This window comes from Protopterus annectens, chromosome 16.part0 (genome assembly GCF_019279795.1).
Source record: "Protopterus annectens isolate FY-2018-M chromosome 16.part0, PAN1.0, whole genome shotgun sequence".
In the NCBI taxonomy this organism is placed as follows: domain Eukaryota; kingdom Metazoa; phylum Chordata; order Ceratodontiformes; family Protopteridae; genus Protopterus; species Protopterus annectens.
In genome coordinates, this window is record NC_056750.1 from 470478581 (window position 1) to 470503096 (window position 24516).

At 35.9% G+C, this 24516-nt stretch overlaps 1 protein-coding gene across 1 annotated transcript in view; it reads right to left on the reverse strand.

Annotated features, from left to right (window-relative positions):
- The window catches only part of TTLL11 (tubulin tyrosine ligase like 11), a 1746306-nt gene that overhangs the window by 807581 nt on the left and 914209 nt on the right, over window positions 1–24516 (reverse strand). The window lies entirely within an intron of this gene.

The following is a 24516-nucleotide window of genomic DNA, read 5'->3' on the forward strand; positions in this document are numbered from 1 at the left end:
AGTATTCTAACAACAGCAAAAAGAAAGCTGGAAACTCCCACTCGATGATGAAAAACAAAATCCAAAAACTATGTTGCCACTAAATGATCTGATGCAAAAAGAAAGAAGACACTCAAATCCACATATTTGTGTTTAATGAATAAAATCAATACCGGTAAGCACTCTGTCACGTAATGGCACTTTGTCATAGTAGCTATGCATCAGAAATGCTGTCTTGATGTGCTGTATATGCACCATATTAAGGTAAAACCGATGGTGGTGTGTGTGTTATTGTAGTAAAAAAAACTATAATAGCACAGTATAATGTGAGTCACTTTGTGAAGAACTGTTAAAGAAGGGCTGGAAGTCCACACTGATAAGAGGTGTCTCTCATAGAAAGGGAATTCAAAACCAAGATCGAAGAAACTTTATTGAACATGATCCAAAGAAGCTGTGGAAAAGATCAGAAGACTCACTGGAAGTCATGTGAATCTACTCAAGCAGTACAAGAAGTCTACCTGTGGATTTAGTCAGGGAGTACCAAGAGCTTTACTGAAGACCACAAGGCATTTAGACCAGAACTACAACACCAAGCAGGAACTGTAAGGAATGTTGTGCTTTATTCTGAGGTCTTAAAAGTGGATTATCAAGCACTGTGGCATAGTGACTGCCTAGCATGTCAGAAATGCTGTTCTGATGAGTTACATACACCATATATTATGAGAAAACAAATGCTGTCTTGTGTAGACAACATATTATGCTATTAAAAAACTATACTAGCACAGTATACAGGTTCATAGGTTGGTACTAGGCTATCGGCCCTAGGGCCTATACAAGCCTAGCCATAACAATTCCCTGGCTATTACTTCCCTATTCCCCTGTGTAATGTGAATTACCTGGTGTAGGGCTACTAAAAGAAAAGGGGGAAGCCCATAATGTTATAAATATTTGCCTCTCAGAGAGACTGAGCTCAAAGCCAAAAATGGAGACTGTTGGTGGGCCCCAACCTGAAGTGACTGTGGAAAATACTATGAAAACTAAGAGAAATCATGTGGATCTATTCAAGGAGAACAAGAAAACGTAATGTAGATGCTTGGGAATTGCTAGCCAGATATACCAGAGCTGCAGTACCAAGCCTGTAAGGAAAATTATGTTATCTTATGTTTTATTGAGAGACATAAAAATAACTGAAGTTTGTTATGCAAAAGTGTTCTTCTACAGTGAAAATGATCTATGCTGTGAGTTTTTCGTTGCTAATAAACTGCAGTGAATTACACTTGTTACAGCACTTTAATGTCATGGCTTTATCCCCATTCAAGTAAAATCCAGTTTGCTTTGTATAGGGGACTAATTACGCAAAATGAACAAAAGAAAGAGAGTTCAAAACAGAAGCACTTTATCTGCTTTCAAAAATGCCTCTATTGAAGAAAAAATCTATATATCTTTTCAAAAGCTCTTAGGGGTAGCAGACAATATGGGAACAATGAGGGATGTCTTGCAGAGGCAGCAAGGTTTCAAATAAACTGTGTAATAAAAGACTAAAAATAAAAATAATTGACAAAAAATATGCTTCTGAAGTAGTGCATCAGACCCAAGAAACAAGAATGAATTGTATTGTGTGATTAATCAAAAAAAGTAGCAGGATACAGATATAATGTGGGGCACAAAATAGAACAGTGGATGGTATCCATGTCCCTTATGAACAGAGGTAGCTTATAAATTCCTGGCCCTCAATGTCCTACTTGGATACAGGACATCATTTTTCTTTTGGGAAAAATTTGGCCAAGCTTAGAAAGGCCCCAAAGTCGTTAGCCTAGTAACAATCGATGAATCAATGAAGGGAGAATGTATAGGTGACTATAATCCTTGAATCAGTACATCATAGAAAATTAAGGAGATTAATGAAGGCAGTTCCAAAGGAGTAAATTAAGGTCATCTTGACTTTCAAGGTACAACCAAGAGAAATTGTTGGCTAAGCAGGAAGAACCTGCAGTGGCAATTTTTTATTGTTTCTGTCTAAACCAGGAGGTCTTAAGGGCTGTTAAGTCCTAAAAAAACAATAACAAACTATTAAGTAATGTCTTTAAAATTAACAGATAACCTTTTCTCATGAACTATGTCTTTGAAGATGAGAACATAAGCAGTCTCATACAAAAACTGAGCAATACTATGTTTTTCCTTACTGGTGCAACAATTATAAAATGCATAGCATATTAAGTTATAAACTTTAAAGACCTTCAAAACTACATGATTTTTTTGGTTGAGTGTTGCATTATCTACATGAGTTTCTAAACTAGTTAGAATATTCATATATATTGTTTCTGCAACTGGGTTTGTAAGCATGGAATTTTGTGAAGGGTAATCAAATAGAAATAGGGGATGAAAAGTTGAGATATTAGCCATAAGATCAGCTACACCTACAAGTTTACTCAGAATTTTGCTATTGTTTAATAGCCTGCAATCACTACATCTGACCTCAATATTGAAGGAGCTCTGCCACAAAGCCCGACAGCCACAAGTTTACTGAGAATTTTGCCATTGCTTAATGTAAGTATATTTATCATGAAGAACCTTACTGCGTATCAACTTTGATCAGTTACATACATGCCTGTTATGTGATTGAAAGTGACTATCCCCTTTAGCTTGACCAGTACAGTATACTGTGTATGCCAGTTATGTAGTCTCAGGAACTGACAGACTGCCTGTTTTACTTGCATCTCTTTGTTAATTGCATTGTTCTGGCTATAAACTGATTGATCTTGGTTATAAATTGACCAGAGTGTATGAAGCCCATCACACTCAGCCTTGCTATGCTCAGCTTCGCTTTAATCCCTTTCCATACCCCCAAATGCCACCCACCCTCTCTTACTCTAATATTATACTTCCTACATACACAATTCACTTGTGACTCTTACTTCAAAACCCTACCGAAATGATCTTACTATTTTTATACACACACTTCTGTTTCTTGTTTCCTACTTCACTATATTTAATTTTTAGTCCCATTCCCAGCTATCTTTCTACCTCCCATACTGTTTACCTATATCCATTCATAGTCACAGCCTTTCTAATAGTACCGATCTGTTCCATGCTGTATCTTTTTCTTTTCCCAAATGAACCCTCATTTCTTCTTATTTTGACTATATCATTATACTTTAGCCTTTAATATCCCTCTATTCCTTACATTCCAGAGAAGATACCAGGGCAACCTACATCTCTTATTTTATAAAAATACTTCTCCTTAACTATCTTGTTCATGCTTTCCGAATCCACCATCACTGATTCTCCTACTGTTCTTCTTTCCTTCTTCATTACTACTTCCCACTATCTGAATTCTATAAAATCCAGCTTCCTGTACTTAATTATGCTACTCTTCAGCTTATCCTCTATTCTTCTCCTCCTACCATGTCATCTTTCATCCTACCATGACTCAATAATATATAGCAATATCTCTCCACTCTGTCCCAACCACCTATCCATACTTCCTCTTTACAGTCTTCACACATTGCACCAAACCTATTCAATATTGCCCCTCACTTTATTCCAAATATAGGCTGATTAAATGCACTTCAACTCTATAACAAAATTAAGTAGAATCCTCTCTAAAACACAAGTATGCAAATTTCCCAATATACTAAAATCCTTCTGGGAAGAGATATACACCTTCATTCTGACCCCACCTATCACTTCATTCTGGCTCCACCTATCACAATGAACACAAAGATAATTCTCTCCCAAACACTTTTGTAACCCATCAACAGCCAATCCCCAGTCCTGGTGATATCATTTTTGCTGCAATAAATGTTAGGAGTATAAAAAATGAAACTGCTCAACTATATGCCTGGATTATCCAACATAAGCCTGATGTTCTAGCTGTAACCAAAACATGGCTTAAACCCAGCATAAACGACTATGAAGTTATACTTCCTGGCTATAGTATCATCTGTAATGACTGTACAAAGAGGAAAAGTGGTGGTATTGCTTTAATATTTTCCAATGCATACATTTCCCCTTACATCAAACCAACACCAAAATTCAGTCCAGCAGAGCTTCTTAATTGCTTTCCTCAAAATAAAGTATTATAAACAAATATGGTTTACTGTCTTTTATATCCCTCCTGGTGACAATACAGCTGGAAGACATCCTACACTGGATATCCTTAACATTTTCACAAGAAAAAAATATTACTAGGTGATGTGAATGTCAATTGGTTGGACTCAAACTCTAACTCCCCTACACCAAGCATGAACTTATATGGTTTCACACAACTAATTAATAGTCTCACACATTACAGCAAGACATCAAATTCTCTATTAGACTGGATTTTAGTATCAGACCCTAGCAAATACCCCACCACAGGTACAATGTCAGACACTCTCAGTGATCATCTCCTAATCTATATGACTAAACATTTCACACATCCAGTTAAACAGCATATTTATAAAACAACACATAACCTTTCCAAGTTTAACCCAGAAATGTTCATTACTACACTATCATCTATTAACTGGAACTTCCTAAAAATTCTCCACTTAGATGATGCTGTAATTGAATTCATTACAAATTTTCTAAATATCCTAAATAGCCTTACACCTCCTAAAAGGAAGAAACTGAAAACAAATAATGCAATTTGGCTATCCAAAAAAAGAGTAGAATGCTAATGCAAGACAGAGAAAAAGCATCGAAAGAATGGCAAAATATAAAACACTACAATATCTTGAAAACTTTAGAATGTTTCACAATCATATTAAAAAGCAAATAAATTAAGAAAAAAAAAAACTATACTATAACAACTTTCAGAATAATCCTAAACACAACCCTAAAAGGTTTTGGACATCCATTAACAAAATCTTACAGCCCAATCAAAAATTCAACCCAAACCCCTCCGGATAACTCCCCACTCGAAACTGCAATACGGTTCAACTCTTCTTTTTATAGACAGTATAGCATCTTTAACCAAGGATTCCTCAACATCTAATCCCAACCCTGCCCAACAGCCACATATCACCACATCCACTTTCACCTTCAAACATGTGCCAACATGCTACATAAAACTACTTTTAAACTAACTTTAACCACACTGTTCTTCAACTGATGACTTTCTGAGTGAGTACTTAAAAACAGCAGCTAGCAGCATTGCCTATCCTGTCTCAACCCTTATAAATAAGTTAATCCAGGAATCTCACATTCCCTCTCTCTAGAAAGAGTCACATATTATCCCTCTGCACAAAGGAGGAAATTCAAGAGATGTTAATAACTTTAGACCTATGGCAATCTTATCTCCCCTCACCAAAATACTTGAAAAATGTATTCAGAAAGAATTGTTAGACTATCACCTGCAGGAAGAACTCCCATCCTCTACACATCATGGCTTCCGTCCTTCCCATAGTACTAGCACTGCCCTTCTAACCTATACAGATGCTGTCAATAAAGCTACAGATAATGGCAAACTAATCTCTTCCTTATTTCTAGACTTGTCTAAAGCCTTCGACACAGTTTGTTACAGCTAACTTCTACTTCAAATGCCATCACTAGGTCTCTCTCAGCTCACCCTTTTGTGGTTCAAAAGCTACTCGTCCAATAGGTATCAGTCAATACAATGACACTGAATGCTCTCCCCTTACCCCATAGTCACCACTGGTGTACCACAAGGATCTATCCTTGGTCCCCTCTTCTTTAACATTTTCACCAACACCCTCTATACGTCCACACAACAGGCCACCTCAGTACAAAATACACAGATAACTCCACTCTCATTTGCACATCTGACAACATGGTAAACCTCCAAAAAACTACTCAGGATACTTTAACAGCCACTGAAACATGGATTCATAACTCAACTCATGCTCAACCCAAAAAAGACCAAATTACTACTTTTTTCCCAGAAATTCCTCTCTCATGAAAAAACAAATTTAAAGTTCTCTCTCTTGATAGTACAACCACTGAAGTCACTTCTCAGAGCTAATTTATTAGGGGTGATAGTGGATGATAGACTCGAGTGCATATACAAAATCATATAAGAAAATCTCATCAAATACTAGGGATGCTTTACAGAAAAACTTTCTCACCAATGCAACTAAAACTACACTTGTCACTACTTATCTCCTCCCCACTCTTCTTTATGGCACTCGCATCCTTACTAACCTCCAGGCTTCACAAAATTAAAACTTGAACAATGGTATATCAAAGTTGCTAAATTTGCAGCACATACCCCTTTCAGAACTCACCACTGTATAGCACTGAAAAACTTAAATTTGTTAGATCCGTCACATCAATTAACATATATACAACTTCTTACCACCTATAAAATTATCCAGCATCCATCTGGCTGTCCAGCACTAAAAAACATTCTACACAACTACGTTCCCGGTTGGTCACTGCGATCCAGTGACCAAAAACTCCTGTTGGTCTACAAACCTAGCAAATCTGCTGGACACTGTCTGCACTTGTACAAGGTATCTAAGGCCTGGAACTCCTTACTTGTATCTATCAGGTCTATACCCTCCCTTCCATCTTTCAAAACCAGTCTGAAAAACTTCCTAGCAAAAATCTGGCTTTGTTCTTGTTCAAAACCAGGATAAATTATATCCCTAAATTTGAACAAGTTTGTTTGTTTGTGTCTTTCGGCTTTTCCTGGTTAGGGGTCGCCACAGCAGAACTCCGGTCCGCTAATGATTGGTAGTTGATTTTTACGTGCCGAGTTACCAGCCCTGACACACAACCTTCAACAAAGGTATGCCCATTCATGCATATCTCCATACAGAAGACGCTCTAGCTGAGAATAGAACCGGACAGCGTCTTACTGTCAGGCGATAATGCTACCGCAGCACCACCACCGCGGAGCCCTAAATTTGAACAAGTACTTTTTCATTTTTATACCTCCTTACTCTCTCTCTCTTCTTCACTTACTTCCTTACTACGGTCCTATTCTCTTCCCAGACTTTCTCTCTAAATATACCATAAACCTGTTTTTCCCTCACTTCATATTGCAATTCTTATTTGTATTAGACTAATTTGCCTTTAATTTCTCTACAAACTGTCTAAAATTTCTCTAAATATTAAATGATTGTCATATATCTTGCATCAGTTCTTAACCAATTATATTATGTCTAATTAGTTATAATTATTTAAACTGTAGATTGTAAAATCACTGTTCTTAAAATGATTTGCAATAATTTGGAGCTTTTCACTCCGAGCCTCTGCTGAAAATGGGCTTCTAGATCAGAGGCAGAGGTAAACTGGCAAGTACAGACTTCCTGGGCATGCAGACAGACCACTGACATTTATGCAGGAGATAAGAAAGACTAGAGCTAGAAAATGGTTTACCTTCATGGGGAGTATGGGGGTTGTGAGGTAGAAAATAAGGAATATTCACAGCCCAAATAAAGGCAATGAATATTTTTATAAGGACATTTTTGAGACATGGAAGAAAGGGCATAGAGAAACAGATATAGAGATAGTTAAGGTTAACTTTAATTTGACATTAAGTGTTCAGGAAGCAGAAACATCATAGCAGAGTGAGGCAGAACAGAAGTGGAAAGGTAAGGCAAGAAGATACATGGAAAACAACTTGCAAGTTCAAAAAGGAATATGCTTCTATAAGAAACAACATTTTGTAGGCTAGTACGTCTGACATATTTTTGTGAAGAGGCACAGAGCAGGAACACAATAGGGACAGTAATTATTAAGACGTGAGAGTTATCTGATCAGAAGTGAGGAAAAGAGCAGTCAAGAGCAGAGACAGACAAGAAGGGTGTTGGAAGTGGGTGATTTAAAAATGGAGAGGAAAAATAGAACAACAGAAGCTTAGACCATCTGTGACCCAGCTTAGACCATCTGTGACCCAAGTGTCTACCTAATTTTCTTTATGGCTAGGTATCTTATGGTTCCCTCTGTTCATTTTTGCCTAGCCATGTTCCTATAAATTAATTAGGAACAAGTGAGATGGTACAAAGGCAGCAGAAATAGGCAGGCTGATAAATGAGGAAGATCACAGGAAGAAGGAGAGTAAAGCAGCTGAAACTGGCATTACTGGAGGTGAACAATAGGATGTAGGAAGATGATGATGAAAAGGAGAGGTTAAAAAGAAAATGGGGAAGATTAAATGGGTGAGAAATTTTGGTGGGTTAAAGTGAAATGATGAAGAAACAGCTGACTGGGAAATTCAAGAACAGGAGACAGAGGTAAGGAATTATTGAGAGTGAGATGGCAGAGAGGGAACTATTGATAATGATAAGGCGATTACACAGATAATTAGGGAGTTTCACAGACAGCTTTACAGAAGAGAGGAAAGGGCACATGTATGGGAAATGGAACTTGGGATCTCTGATCTCGAGGAATGTACCAGCTAAGGGAAACTGGGATCAACTTGCTAGGTGGATACAGGAAAAGGAGGTAAGGAAAGTGATTAGTGGTTTAAAGGGGGAATAAAGTGGAAGGCTCCATTGGCTACCTGTAATGATTTATAAAAACAGAACAGAAACTCCTGCATATCACTAAAGGTCATCTAAAAGGCAAACAGACAGACACACAGAAAATATCCAAATGAACCACCATGCAGCTGATAAAAATCTTCTTAAATAAAACTTGTAAAACCAAGAAACACACTGTATTTTTTCTTTGAACTCCAGGAAAGAAAAGTTGGATAAGCGCTTTCAGCATATAGCCTTCATCAAATCCCGAAAACACTTTATTTCCTTGGATATTTAAAACAACAATGGAACCAATCATAATCTCTAAACCAGACCAACTCCCTTTTTTTTTGACCAGTCAACTCATCTCAATAGGGATGCCGCCCTTTCAAATTTAGCTTCAACAGAAGTATTGCATTCAGACTGGTTTCTGATCCGCCCTCTCCATTTAACTTCATTTATCTCTGTTTTATTCTAAGTGTCCCTTTCTCTTACACTTTCCTTTAGAATTTCCATTATCATAAACTTAAAAGTATGACCTTTATACTCCATAGCATGAATGGCTAGGGCATTAGTTCTGACACAATTCCTCATATCATTCAGATGTTGGAGAATCCTTTCTTTGAACTTTCTGTTTGTTTTTCTCATATAAAAAGCTGCACAATGCTGGCAGCTAGCAATGTATATTACATTTTTGCTGTTACAATCAACATGTCCTTTAAACTAGTGACATTTCCCTGTGACTGGGTGCTGAAAGCAATTGGTCGTATTAATATATTTACAGGTTTTACATCAGCCACACATAAAAGTGCCTTCTTTTTGTTTAACCTTCACCTTCTCATTACAAAATCCATCTTTATTACATAGCAGTCTCTTTAAGTTCTTCATATTTTTAAATGTAAATTGCAGTGTTTCCCCCACGATACGTCTTAGATTTTCAGCCACTGTTAAGACTGAACAATGCTTCCTCACTATGTTACAAATCTGTGCAATTTTATTACTATATGTTAAAAGACAATGTAAATAATTTTGTTCATTCACCCCAGACTTCTGTATTCCTGAAGTGGTATTACTTCTAGCTGAGTGACCTGAATAGAAGGGATGTCCTCTGCATTTTCTAAGTCTTGTACTTTGTTACTTCAATTTTCATATCCTTCTCCTTATAACCTCTAATAGATGTTATTCTAGCTTTCGGTGTTCCGATTCAAAAACCACATCATCTGTACACAGCCTTGAAATCTGTAATAACTGGTACTCCACTATGCTGGCAAAAATTTGCCTCGGCTGCATGCTGCTTTTATGTAGCAAATGATTTCTCCATATGTCTTTTCTGTGCATGGACATTGTTATGCCTCTTATTGCATCCAGAGTTAGTTTGACATCTAAAAAGTCAATCTCTATGTCTGACATACGTGTTTCAAAAGATAAAAAGGAGGTGGTAACTACTGTTTAACACAAACACAGATTCCCAATATGCTAACACTAAGTTAGAAAAGCTGTTAGCACAGGAAGTGCCCATGGTTACTCCCCACTTTTGCCAGTAGTGATTTTTCCCATAGATAAAGATATTGTTGTTTAAGATTAATTCCAATAACCTACAGATCCTTTGTATGCTTGTTCCATCCAGTTTGGGGGATAGAAAATCTGGCACTGCCTTTATTCCAAAATCATTGGGTATCATAGTGAAGAGACTGCACACATCCATAGTGACCATCAATATACCAGAGGAACTATGACGCTGCCCCAAATGATGATATAAGGTAGCTAAAAAATGGGAGGTATCTCTTAACACTGCAGGTGCTTTATGCAAAAACTGCTTCAATTGATTCTCAGTGTAGATAGGGGCTCTGTGATCCATCCTCTCCCTGACACTATGAGACACATAGGTGGAACCTTCCTATTCTTGTGGATTTAAGGTAAACTACTGATCGAGGGTATCTGGGGGTGTTCCACTGTAAAGAAATCAAAAAGTTCCTGGGTAATAACCCTTGTAGAAAGCAATTCAGACAGTGTGTTTCAGACATTTTGCATTTTGAACTATTCTGTTAACCTGCATTTTTGTTATTTTCAAATACGTTCTTTCATCGTTCAACCTTTCCATCATCCTTCATTTGTATAAATAAAGAGTCAATTATAACAACAGCTCCTCCCTTCTCAGCTGGTTTAATCACTATGTCTTCCCTGTCCACCAGTTCTGGTATAGTTTTCCTTTCTTCAGGACTCGCATCGTAAAAACATCCTTTAGTATAAGTCTGTCTCAAAGTGGCCAGGTCTTTCTCACATAATTGTGTGAATAACTCTACTGCTGGATGTGTGATTGGTACAAAACTACTCAACTTTTTGTACTTTTCAAGTGTTCTGGAATTAGTAGTTCCAAACAAATTTTTCAGGGTGACATTCCTCCCAAAACATTTAATATCAATCACAAACTCACTTAACTATAATTTAAAAGATGGAATAAAGGAAAGTCCTTTCTCTAAAAACAACTTTTTGTTCTGCAGTTAAGCAGCATTTAGACATATTAATAATCAGTGTATCCGAAAACCTTGCCGTCACTTTCCTCTTCTTTCTCTCGCAACTCAAAGATCTATGCCTTTGCTGATGTTTGATTAGAATTGGTAATTGCTGAAAAATCGGTACATGGACAACGCCTTCTTTGGGGCATGTACCAGTATCGGTTAACGCACAAGTTTTCAGTTCTTTCAAATCATGCCTTTCACTCCTTTGATCTGATTCCTTTCTAATAATGAAACTGTCTGAATCAGCCGAATGTCTCAGAGTAGAGGTTGCTGCCTCATGTTCAAATGGAGTATGGTCAGTCACTATGACACTCTCTTTAGTTTCCATCTGGGAGATTCCTAAGATATTATTAGATCCTGTAAATTTAGTAATGTTGACACCTTTCTCTGTGCAAAACATTGTCTCTTTTGTTAGGACCCACTTACCTTGGCCATTCAAAAAGATGATCCAGTTTAAAATCTTGAAAATCTCTTGTAAGCGTACGGCTCTTAATATTCCTTAACTTGGTATCATACAAATTTAAGTTACATTGCAGAGTTTCCAGTTTGGAAATACAAGCATGGGATAACTCCATATCCTCCAACTCACATTGTTTTCTTCTTATTAAATCAGCTGTTTATTCTTCCACTGGTTTGAAATATTCATCGAGTAATCTAATATATCGAAAGCTCATGTCTAAATTAATAGCTTGCCAACATGCAAGAAGGTCAGGGTATGTATTGCCATATGTCGGCATGCACCTAACCTGTAAACCTCTCGGAATAACTTAATGGTGTAAGCAAGCTTACAAGTGGAAGCCTTGCCAGTGCAACCTCTTCAAACAGTAGGCTGCATTCTCTACTTCTATAAATATAGCTTCAAAGGTCTCATTAGTTTGTTTTTTATTTGTTAAGCCACCAATTTCTGTACCAAGCCTCAACAATAACAAAGGATTGCCTTAACTCACCAGAATTCCAGGCATAGTCCTGGTAACATTATTACTAAGACCATTTTTACTCTTCGCTTTAAAATTTTTATTACTTTTTGCAATATTACTTTCAGCCATATGTGATAGCAGAGAGCCAACAATGAGTAGGAAAAACAGAACAGAAACTCCTACAAATCATTAAAGGTCGTCTAAAAGGCAATCAAATAGACACACAGAAAATATCTAGAGAAATAAAGTGTTTTGGGGATCTGATGAAGGCTATATGCTGAAAGCACTTATCTGACTTTTCTTTCTTGGAATTAAAAGAAAAAATATGGTGTGTTTCTTGGTTTTACAAGTTTTATTAAAGAAGATTTTTATAGGCTGCATGGTGGCTCCTCTAGATATTTTCTGTATATAATGATTTATAAGTAGAACTTAGTGAAGGTTTTCACAGAAGAGTATAAGGCAACAGGGGCATAAATTAAGTCTTCTCCCTCTGTTTAGTGCATTATGCTACGGTTGTGGTGTTATCAAAACAGGGAGAGGATTTGACAGATCAGGAGAGCAGTCAATCATTTTGTGGATAAATGCAAATTTTAAAATTTTAAATTTGACGGATCAAGCAAACTACTACATAGTTTTGAGTTCTGATGGTATACAGGAATAAAGCCCTTACAACAGCCCAGGTGACCTGGGTTCAATTAACAGTATGGGTAGATGACAGAACTGGCAGGGGAGAATGGGTGGCCTCATTGGGGGGTGTAGTGGAGTTGTCAATTTGCTGTCATGATCCCTCTGAGGAGGGGTGATGAAGCAAATGCATGGCCTGGGGGTAGGGGTTAGGGTTCACCAAATCACAACCTGGTGGTAGCCTTCAAATGGGAATGCAGAACCATGCACTTACATGTTGAGGGCACTGTGGGCCTTTATGGTGATGTGGATCACATGTTCATCCTCCCAGGGGGTGGGAATTATGCCACTATAAATGCCTACATTTCCAGAATACTGGCAAGGACATAGAATACCCTCATGGATGGAATTCTTGGTTAGGGAAAAGACATGACCAATGTCTAACTGGGGAGAGGCCTGCTGGTAGGCAGACACAGGGGCAAAAGTTATATATAGAAAAATATGTATCACCCTATTTTTGTAGATAAATGCAAATATTAAAATCTTAACCACAGTGCTAACTGTGCAGTTGGACTCTATATGAATCCAAATTATAGAAACATGACAAGGGGATTCTTAATGTATAGCTGTGCTACTTGCAGCTGGGTGGTGTTCATTTCTGTAATGATGCAGCTTGTGAGGAATATTTCATTTTTTCTTCAAAAAGGATGTACAGTTAGGACAGATATGAGGATATATAGAAAGGAGGGTAGCAGACTTTAGGGGTCTCAGAACTGTGAAATAAATGTTTATTGCTTAGAGACAACAACAAACGTGATTTAATGCACTTTCCTAGTTATAAGCTGGTTTTAACTATTATGCAGTGGATAACAGTAGGGAGACTGGAGTGAGTGGAATGATGGATGGAAAGAAAGAGGGGGTGGGAAATTATACATTTATGGATGAGATAATGAAGATTATATTACAGGTCCATAGGAGGTTACTAGGCTAATGGCCCTAGGGTCTTTACAAGGCTAGCTGTGTCAAAAACATAGGAATTGCTTAGAAGCCACAGTCTCCTTTTGCAAGAATTGAACCCATCCCATCAATGTTAACACTGACCTGTGCAATAACTGTGTATGCCACAGACAGTGTCATTCTGCCAAGCAGTGGTTGGGTATCACTTTGATAAAATGTTTCATAATCCTCTTGGAAAAAGACTTGCATGCCAAATAAAAAAGATTAGCGATCCTTTGAGATCAATCCCTGCCCACTCCTTTTCCTACACTCATCACATGCATATTTGCTAATATATTAATATACATGTACCATGCATACAAACATCTGCACAATATGATTAAAGTACTTCACTCTAGAATATGGAGGCATATTACAACATAGTGTGTGTGTGTGTGTGTGTGTGTGTGTGTGTGTGTGTGTGTGTGTGTGTGTGTGTGTGTGTGTGTGCAAGCATGTGTAAGTATTGTGGCATTGTGAAGGCAATGGACCCATATATAAGTCAAAATATTACTTATATTTGACTTACAAATTATTCTATCCCAGGTTGCAAAGCACAGTTTGAAAAAAATCTATGTATTTATACATATATTGTATATATAATCATATATGGGAGTCACTCAAGTTTTAGAATGTCATAAAATTGAACATTCATTGAACTTTTAGAACATCGAACCAACTTTTTTGCTCAATGCTGGCATTTCTGTGGATCGTGAGTTTCCCTTTCACCATGTCGTACGATCTCCAGCTTGATATACATATAATACGCAGCGGGTGGGAGAATGCATGGGGGGTGGATTTTTTATCTTAGGTATTCTAAGACTCAATATTTTTGAATTTCAAACCTTTGAAATTTGATAATTTGTTCTGCTGACCTTATGAACTAGATCTCTCTCTCTCTCTCCATATCTATCTATCTATCTATCTATATATATACACACATATACATACAAATAGACAAAGAGAGTTATGCTCACCTACAGGAAAGTACATCCAAGAATAGTTTCCCCTGCTTTTTGAATATAAATATACAGTGAACTCCAGGTCTAATTAAGATGTTGTTGCTGCAGGCTATAAATGAACCTGATACATAATATGGTCATTTTTTTGCATAACCAAATGTTCCCTTTAGTGCAAAAATTTTCTTCTTACATTAAATATTAACAATTTTTTTTAGATGGGATTCTATCTTTATCTTGGGGGAATGATATGTATTGGCTGACACGATGTAGTTAGCCAGCCTATATACTAATATAGAACACATACATGGAACTGAGGCTTTATATTAATTTTTGGGAGATTCACTTAAGTCTAGTTTTCTTATAGATTTGACTTTATTTTGTTTAAAGAACAATTTTTTTGAGTATAATTGAGATTTACCACCAAATACAGGGCACAGCAATAGTGGCACCTTTTGCCCCATGTATGCCAATATTGTGATGGCTAAATTTGAGCTGGAATATTTATATAAACATAAAATTTTGGTAAATATGTTGTAAAATACTTTTGCTATATTGATGATTTAGTTTTTTTGTGTAAGGGTGGTATGGATGAGGTAAATGGGTTTTTTGCGGATTTGAAACAGAATAGGTTTTCATTATGATTTGATGGTTTACAACTTAGGGAGAAAGTTAATTTTTTGGATTTGATTTTGATGGGAAATCCTATTACAAAGGAAATTACCACATCCATACATAGGAAAACTGCTGGAAGTAATATATTCTTATGTAATTCTAGCTGTCACCTTAAACATTTAATGGAAGCTTTACCATACACAGAGTTTGTTACATTAAATAGAAAATGTAGTCAGGATTCTCATGTTTTAAGAGAAGCAACTGAAACTTACAATATGTTTATTAATAGGGATTATAATAAAGATCAAGGTGAGAAGTCCTTACATAAAGTTTGGATGGATAGGCAACAGTTGATAAATGGAATGAAGAAAAGGCATATTCAATATGAATTTAAGAATAGAAATAAAAATAAGAATATAAATAGGGAGATTAAATGTTATAGTGATATTAGTGGTTGTGGTAATAAGACTGGAGAGGCACGTAGTAACATTTATTTTGTTACTACATATAATGTATCAAATCAACAAACAGCAGACATTTTATGAGATTATTGGCCTTTATTACTTTCTGATGAACAGTTAAGTGCCAAGATTAATACGTTTCCCCTTATTTCTTATAAGAAGGGTAGAATTATTGCCAATTATGTAGTACACAATACATTTATTTTTCCCCCAACCTAGGATGGAATCTTATGTAGGTAGCGAAGTGGATACTTATAAGTGTAGAAAATGTTCCATTTGTTCTTTGGTGGTTAACCATTTTTCGAAAATTAATAATTTATATTATAAACCAGTGTGTAGATTTGATTGCAATATTGAGATAATAGTATACGTGTTGAAATGTCCCTGTGAAAAATTTTATATTGAGAAAAGTCAATATGCTTTTAAGAAACGTTTTCAGGAGCATGTTAGGGACATAAAAATTGGTCGTGAAGATAGTCCACTAGGTTTGCATTTTAAAAATTTTCATACTTTGTAAAAAGGATCTATTTTAGAAAAGATAAAAATACAAACTGGTGAAAAAGTAGATCTCCAGTATAAATTATTGAGTAAAAAAGCAGCGTATATTCTTAAATATAATACTTTAGAACCTAAAGGTCTTAATAAGGACCTTGACTGGAAATATCTGATTAATTGAATAATTGTTTTATTAAATGTATATAAAAAGAGCTGTGTTTTATCTGGTTTTTACTCCTTTGAAGGCTTCTGAGGTGAAGCGCTAGAGTCTTTTTGGCATTAAAGCAAGAATTCTTTGGATTTATGGCTGTAGTTCTTGTTTTGCTATGTTTTTCTACTAGTGGTTTATATATAAAATTAACCTATTTTTACCCATATCATCCCACTCCAGTTGAAGAAATTCTTCCTTTATAAGACTCTTTTTCCAAGCATGAGGCTCCACCTTTGATAGAACTCTGCTTTTTTTGTACACAATATAATGAGCTTCAACTTTAATCCACTAGTGAATCTGCCACGGTTAAGAAAATACCTCCTTTTATACCAGAATAAATCATGCATTTGGACTTATGGTAACTCATTTACTAACATGAAATAATGTTTTTACTAGCTAACATGTTGCATTACCTGACTGCTTTTTAAGAAATAGCATTATTTATTTATTTACAGCAAACAATAGCATTAATAATGTTTTAAAAGCACATATTTATGCATTACCTAACTGCTTTTTAAGAAATAGCATTATTTATTTATTTACAGCAACCAATAGAATTAACAATGCTTTAAAAGCACATATTTAGAAATGCAACTTTTTTTAAATATTTGTATAAGATATAGGATTTGATATCCCAAAATGCTAAATGAGTCTTGTCACAGCTCAAAATCTTAGGTTTTGAACTGGAATGGAGGGGGGTTGTGGGACTTGGACAACCCAACAACATTTTTGAGTGCAATACTAGACCCAAGTAATATCTTCAAGTCAAGAGATATAATGAAAACAGCTTAGCTACATAACTTAAAAATTGCCATCTTTCTACTTATATAATTAGAATAATGAGGCATGATCAGCTGCCAGGAAGAATGTCTACTGAGTAAATAACAACAGAAAGTGGAGTGCCCACTATTTCCAGGTATTCTCTCAATGGCAGAATATTTGCATTCTGTGTCATTGAGTTTACTGCTATAAAAAAATAAATTAATGTTTCCTTTCCCCAACATCCTGAGAAAATAGTGCCCCCATTCTGACTTCTTGAGCATAAGTATATACTGTGAAAGGTACGTGAAAATTTGGCATATGCTAGATAGGTTCACTGCATAATAAGGATTTCTGTTTGATAGGACTTTTTCACCCATTGATGTCACAAGTATTAAAACTTTGTCTTCTGTTTTGAATTTTCTCGTTTTAACATTCCTGTTGCATACTCTCAGCTACAGAAAAAAGTATGTCCAAGAACATTTTTCTCTACTGTTTGAATACAAATATACAGCAAACTCAGGGGTGGGATTGGCATAATGGTAAAGGTCTTTACATCACAGATACAAGGTAAAGGGTTTGATTGAGACTTCTGGTTATTGGATAGGCTTGTAAGAGTCTGCAGACAGACAAGTATTCATGACACTATACAGTTTTCTGCATCTCCTGAGCTTTTGATACATTTTCTTTCACTCAAACTTTATTGCACACTACTGTAGTGCTCTACAACACTTCTGAAAGGTGTTTTCTTTTCTTCCCAGGTTTCTTTTGCATCCTCAAGTAGCCCTCTTGAATGCCTACTGGACATAATTTCAAATGGCATAAACCCCATTGATGTTTGTGGCACTTCTTTTGTATAAACAAGTATGGTAACAACTGATCTTACAGTCTTTGTCATTTCCTTTTCTTAACATGCATTTCAATGTTTCATTGAAACTCTCTAAAAAGCCATCAGTCTGTAGATAGTAAGTTGATGTTTTAACTGTTTAACCAGAAAATGTTGGCATACCAGCTGCATAACCACTAAGACAAAAGTGTGCCTTTGTTTGTAAATATCTATTTAGGGATACTCACTCTAGAAAATAATGCCACCAATTCTCATGCAATAGATATAGCATTAGCCTTTAGTAATGGTATAACTTTTTGGAATTTTGTGGCATATTCTGCTATATCCAAGATGTATTGATATCCACTGTTAGAGCTCACCAATGGCCTAACAACGGACACAGCAATGCATTCAAATGGCACATCTCTAACAGATACTGGAATCAAAGGATTCATGAATTCATGTTGTGGGACTCTGTTCTGCCCTTCTGGACAGGATTGATAGGATTTTTTTTATTTTTGTTATAATTCCTGGCCAATACAATCTGCCTAATACTCAGCCCTTGGTTTTATCCATTCCCAAGTGATCAAGTACATGACTATGTGGAAGTTTTATAACAAATGCATTGTAAGGCTTTGGTAGTAGTAATTGATGTACAATTTCATCCTTATTCATACTTACTATATATAAGATGTCACCATTTAATTCAAACTAAGAAGGTTAGGTTAGTAGGTTAAATTTGGTCTTTATTAGTTCCCACTATCACTTCTATAATCCTCTGATTTTCTCATTAAGATATCCACCACTTAGATTTCTTTAAGTTAACATAGTTCGCTTGTAGATCTGTTAAATTTGGATCATCATCTTCATTTGTTTGTTTGTTTGGAAGTGGAAGGTTCAGTTTCCTTTCCAACATATACAGGCAAAGGCTCTTCTGTATCTAAGTTTTCCATTGTAGATCACAGCTCTAAATAAAAATTCTCTTCAGTTTTACTTTATTTCTCATGCACATAAATCCATTGTCTACAACCTCTTTTATTTGAGTATTCTAATTTAAAGAGACAGAATTGGGTTTGAGACTCAGAACAAATTGTATTTATTCTTTGTTTTCATTTACTAGTAATATATTTCTTATTGGCGAAATTCTCACTTTCAATCCACTCCTGCTGCTTAGAATTTTTCACTTCTAGAGCTCTGTTAAGTTTGAGAAATAGTTCAAAATTCTGCTTAGAATCTCAATATTTCAAACTTTTTAACATCATTTATTTGTATTACATCCCTTTAGTAAGAGATTCATTTTCTTCACTTCCTCTAATCAGCTTTACTCCCTCTGCATTATAACATTTTCAGACTGTAACGTTTCATTATGGAACTCCCTTCTTTCGACTGCTTCTCTTCCTACCTGCTGCTCTGCACGGGGCAGACATATACCTTTTACTCATGAAATACTGCATGCCTCAGCTTCACTACCTAAAGTGTCCCTTAAAGCAGCTGTCTTCATTCAGGTTTGCACTTGCATTTTTGCTACGTACTGTTTTCCGTTTAGCTCATTACTTTTCATCATGTTCTCTTTAGCACTTTAGTGCTAGCACTTCTGACTATCTTAATATATGAAATATTCTAGTAAGTTTTTATTTCAGGTTTCTGTTAACTCATGGGGTTATTTTTGTCACACAGCTATACTAGTATGGTTGTTCTCTTAGCATATTATATAGTAATTGCCTTTATTCCGATCTGATATTTCTAATCTGCCAGAAACATAGTTCAGTCCTAGCTTCCACAACTGCTATTTTTATTCTGATGTAATATTATCCTTGGCTGACTGGTTTCTTCTCTGTTAAGGCTAAATTTCAGCAAATAATTTAAATGTTTCCCTTCTTCCCATTACTTCTACTGGAAGAAAAATCTTTCCAAATAATATCATGTGTTAGTGAGTTCAGGTATTAATGCTACAGGATTCATTATTCTTCCTAAGATGGTATGAAATTCTACAAATGTAATGAAGTATTTATTTTTGTCTCAGCAAGCACAGATTACTCATTTTTTGTTTGTTATCCAGTTTAAGCTTGTACATACAGGAACATTTAGCTAGATCATACTGTTCAAATCCAGCAAACCTGTTAGTTCATTGCCTTCCAAAGATGTGAGTAAGCACTGCTCAGTGACAAAATGCAGATTCTACAGCTTTGACATCTATTTCATCACATCCCCTGGGTATTTTCTTCTCACTACCCTTTTCAGACATTTCCGCATTCTTATCAGTAACATTTCCCTTTATTGATACAAATTCTGGCTACATGGTCTTTACTACTACGGATGTAAAAAGGCGGACTCATTAGGTACTGGTTTAGATTTAGATGTACATGTTTCAGAAATAACCAAATAATCATTTGTTAGAACAGGTTCAAGTACAGCAAAGAGATCATCTGAATTTGTGGGATCACTATGATATACACACTTTCTTATATTAACATGTAATATTCTTTTAACTCTATCCACAGCAAGCAATTACATAATTTCTGTTTTGCTATTAGTATCCAGCTTAAGCTACATTTTTGCAGTATGTTTAAGAACAAATAAAGCAAAAAGTCACAAGTCGTTGGGTAAGAGTTGCTATGGACAAACCAAAATGTAACAGCAGAAAAAAAATCCAGCAGCTACCACTGTACCAAAAAGGTGTCCACAAATAACTCAAAATAATGCCAAGTAAGAGTGGTGCACAGTATTTAATAAAAAGGTAAGCACTTTCACAGTTACAAACTGTTTCTTCAGACCTACTTACAATCAGCCATCTAAACATTTAAATACCCTAAAAAGTTAATGCCTATTCTAAAATGTCATAAGATATAAACACACCTTTGGCAGTGTCATCCGACAATTCACTCTCAGTTCTAACAAAAACTGTACTTATGAAATCGTAAAAATGATCTATCTGTTGTTATCACATGGTAGCACTTCTGATATTGCCACAGAATTAAAATGCACATGATCATTAAAAGAAAATAACAAAACAGCATAAAAACCTGATAAGTCCATTAAGCATAGTGGATCCATGTAATTAAATGTAGTGGGCGTGTCTTCAGATCCAAATATTGCCGTCAATGAACTAATCCATTCAGGTTAATCTTTCAAAAATAGTACAAGAGCATTGCTCAATGACACAGTATGACAATACTAAAAATATGAACACATAACCATAAAATATATGAATATTGTTCATACAAAGATGTGTATCAAGCAAAAGCCATGATCACTCTAATACATATCACCAATGAATATCTTACTAAGTAAATTATAAAAAATGCAACAGCTGTATCTAATGAGGAAGTGGTCATGCCTTAAGTGCAGGTTTCAAAGAAACCCTTCAATTCAACCCTGGTGTCTTATAAGATTGCAGCTCTAAAATGCTCCTCACTTCTATTTCTCACATAGGCCCCTCTAATATCTAAATTAATCAATTGTAAAACGAAAAGTTTAAAACTATATTGCTGACCAAATTTGTGAACATGCACTGCTAAAGCATTACTCAACTTTCTATTCTGTATGTCATTCAAATGTTCCAGGATCCTTTCTTTGAAACATCTGTTTGTTTTTCCAATATAAAACACATACCAAAAATTATAGATCATGTAGTATAGCAGATTTTTTGTCTTGCAGTCAGCATAAAATGAACATTCTATAAAATGATGTAAGGTGGGGTGCTGAAAAATATAGTTAGAATAAATATACTGACAGTCTCTACACATCCTGCAGGGAAACGTACCTTTATTATGAGAAAAGAAGGAAGAATCAATCATTCTATTCTGATTCTTATAACACAGCTGCCTTTTAAGGAAAGATTATTATGGAAACAAAGCTTAGGTGCCTCTCCTACCAGCTCCTGAAGTTCTGGCCTTGAACGTAATATCCCCCAGTTTTTCCTAACAGTATCACACAAAAGATTAAAGCCATTTGAATAATTAAAAAGACACCAGACTTCTCTACTCCTTCCTATACCCTCTGTTGTCAAAGAGGGTGAAGAATCAGAAAGGACTAGCCTCTCATTCTGTTCAGATCTTACTTTGGTTATACACAAGTCTGTCTCTTCTGAAGAAAAACTTTTCAGCATAAAATCTCTCTTGGGGTCAGAAAATGATTGCTCTAACAACAAATCATCAGTGTGCAGGCGCATGGCCCTGAGAAACTACCCTTTAAGCACATTCCTAGGAATGTTCTGGGGTGCATGCTACTTTTGTGTAAAAGAGAATTCTTTCTCTCAGGTTTCTTATACAATTCTGTCTTGAAGCTACCTAAAGTATCCTTGGTAACAGTTACATTCTGGAAATCTATTGATGTGCGAGAGGTCTTGACACTAAACTTTAAGAAATCTCTTGTGCTCTGTATATAATCAACAAATTCATAAAACAATTCTTGAGTGCCATTCCACACCAAAAAAATATCGCCCACAAAGCACTTGCAGTTGACGATATGTTGAAAAAAGATGTTGTTCTTAAGTACCCAATTATGTTCCCAATAAGCCAACACCAAGTTGGAGTAGCTATTTGCACATGCTGTACCCATAGCTACACTGATTTTCTACAAATAGAAGGTTTCTCCAAACACAAACACATTATTATCCAAAACCAATTCTAACACCGTACAAATAACTTCAATCTTGCCACTAGGAAAAACATCATGTTCATGTAGAAACAACCTCACATACTCAACTTCAATAGTGTTGGGTATCACTGTGAACAATGAAGCCACATCTAATGTAACAAGTAACACATCTTTGTCAGTCGATATATGATACAAGTCAGTCAAGATGTTTTTAGTATCCTTTAGGACACAGCCACCATTATCAAGTATTGGACATAATGTTTGCTCTATACAGATAGACAAAGGCTCTGTGGCCCAACCTTTACTCGAAAGTATTGAACAGATAGGTGGTCTAGTGAGGTTCTTATTCACTTTAGGAAGTCCATATAGGACTGAGATAAGCAGATGTTTAATAGAAAAGTATTTGTGTAAATCGTCAGTGATCATTCTTGTTCTTAATAAATCGAACAAAAGAAATGAGATTCTGTCAATTATAGCTGACACTTGCATCTACTAATTGAGGCATTTACCACTATATGTGATGAACAGATCAGATTGGCATTGACCAGGAAACATGCTTCTTCTTTTTATAATTTGACAGAAGCTGAATATGCTGTTTTACAGGAAGTGAAAGGACTCATTTTGGTTGAGATTCAACCAGCTGATAAGGGCAATGGCATTGGGGGTGATGTACAGAGATTTCTACCTCACCAGTATGGAGGATCTTTTGGGAGATGAAGCAACTTACCTCCCTATTTTCAAGTCTCAAGTGACACCTATAGTTAACAGAAGCTCATATCTTTTTTTTTGATTTATTAATGACAGAAATGATCACTGAGGAGTTACAAAAATACTTTTCTGTTGAACATCCAGTCATTCTAGTCCTATATGGACTTCCTAAAGTGCATAAGAACCACACTAGACTATCTATGCGTCAAATACTTTTGAGTAAAGGTTGGTCCACAGACTCTCTGCCTATTTATAAAGAGAAAACATTACGTCAAATATTTGATAGTGTAGGCTCTGTCGTAAAGGATACTAAAAACTTCTTGACTGACTTGCTTAAAAGCATTCATTCATCTACTGACAAAGATTTGTTATTTCTGAAATTAGATGTGGTTTCATTGTTCACAGTGATATTAAACAATATTGGAGTTGAGTATGTGAGGTCGTTTCTACATGAACATGATGTTTTTTTATAGTGGCAAGATTGAAGTTATTTGTACACTGTTAGATTTAGTTTTAGATAATGTGTTCGTAGAAATTTCTATTTACAGAAAATCGGTGTAATTATGGGCACAGTGTGTGCAAGTGTCTTTTTACTTATTCAAATGACATTAATCTTGTGTGTGATATATTTAGGAAAAACTGGGGGATATTACTTTGCAGCCCAGAGCTTTAGGAGCAGGTAGGAGAGGCACCTAAGTTTTGTTTCTGCAATAATCTTTCCCTTAAAAGGCAACTGTGTTATAAGAATCAGAATAGAACAGCTAACTCTTCCTCCTTTTTTCATTGTAAAGGTATGTTTCCCTGCAGGATGTGTACAACCTGTCAGTATATTTATTCTGTTTACTACGACTTACGCGAATGGCAGTAAGTCGAACGGCCGATGTCCAAAATCATGGTCTCCAAGGGTCAGGAAACCGAACCAAAAGTGATCAGTCATGGTTAGTCAAGTTGCATAGTACACTCGACCTTTCGGCAAGCAATGTGCCGAGACTGTGGAGGGAGGTCGTGCTTCAGTGAGGAACAGAGAAGTAGCCCATTTCCTCACTGTAATGCAATCTCAGAGTTGGTATATTTAATGTTCAGGGGATGGGGGGGTGCAGCCCCCCTGCTAAATAGTAGAGGTAAGCTGAATAAGACGGGTGGAAGACAGAAATGTCGAACATGTTATACTCATTTTCATGTTTCTATTTTCAACATTCCAGTCTTCTGCTGTTTTCAATGTCAGCCTTATTTTCCGATGCTGTAACTGTTCGACCCGACCCCTTTCGAACATACCATTGTAAACCATACATTCCAACTATATTTTTGAGCACCTCAACTAACATCACTTTACTGAATGTTCATTTTATGCTGACTACAAGACAAAAAAAATCTGATATACTACACATTCTATAATTTTTGTAATGCTTTTTATACTGGAAAAAAAACAGAAGTTTC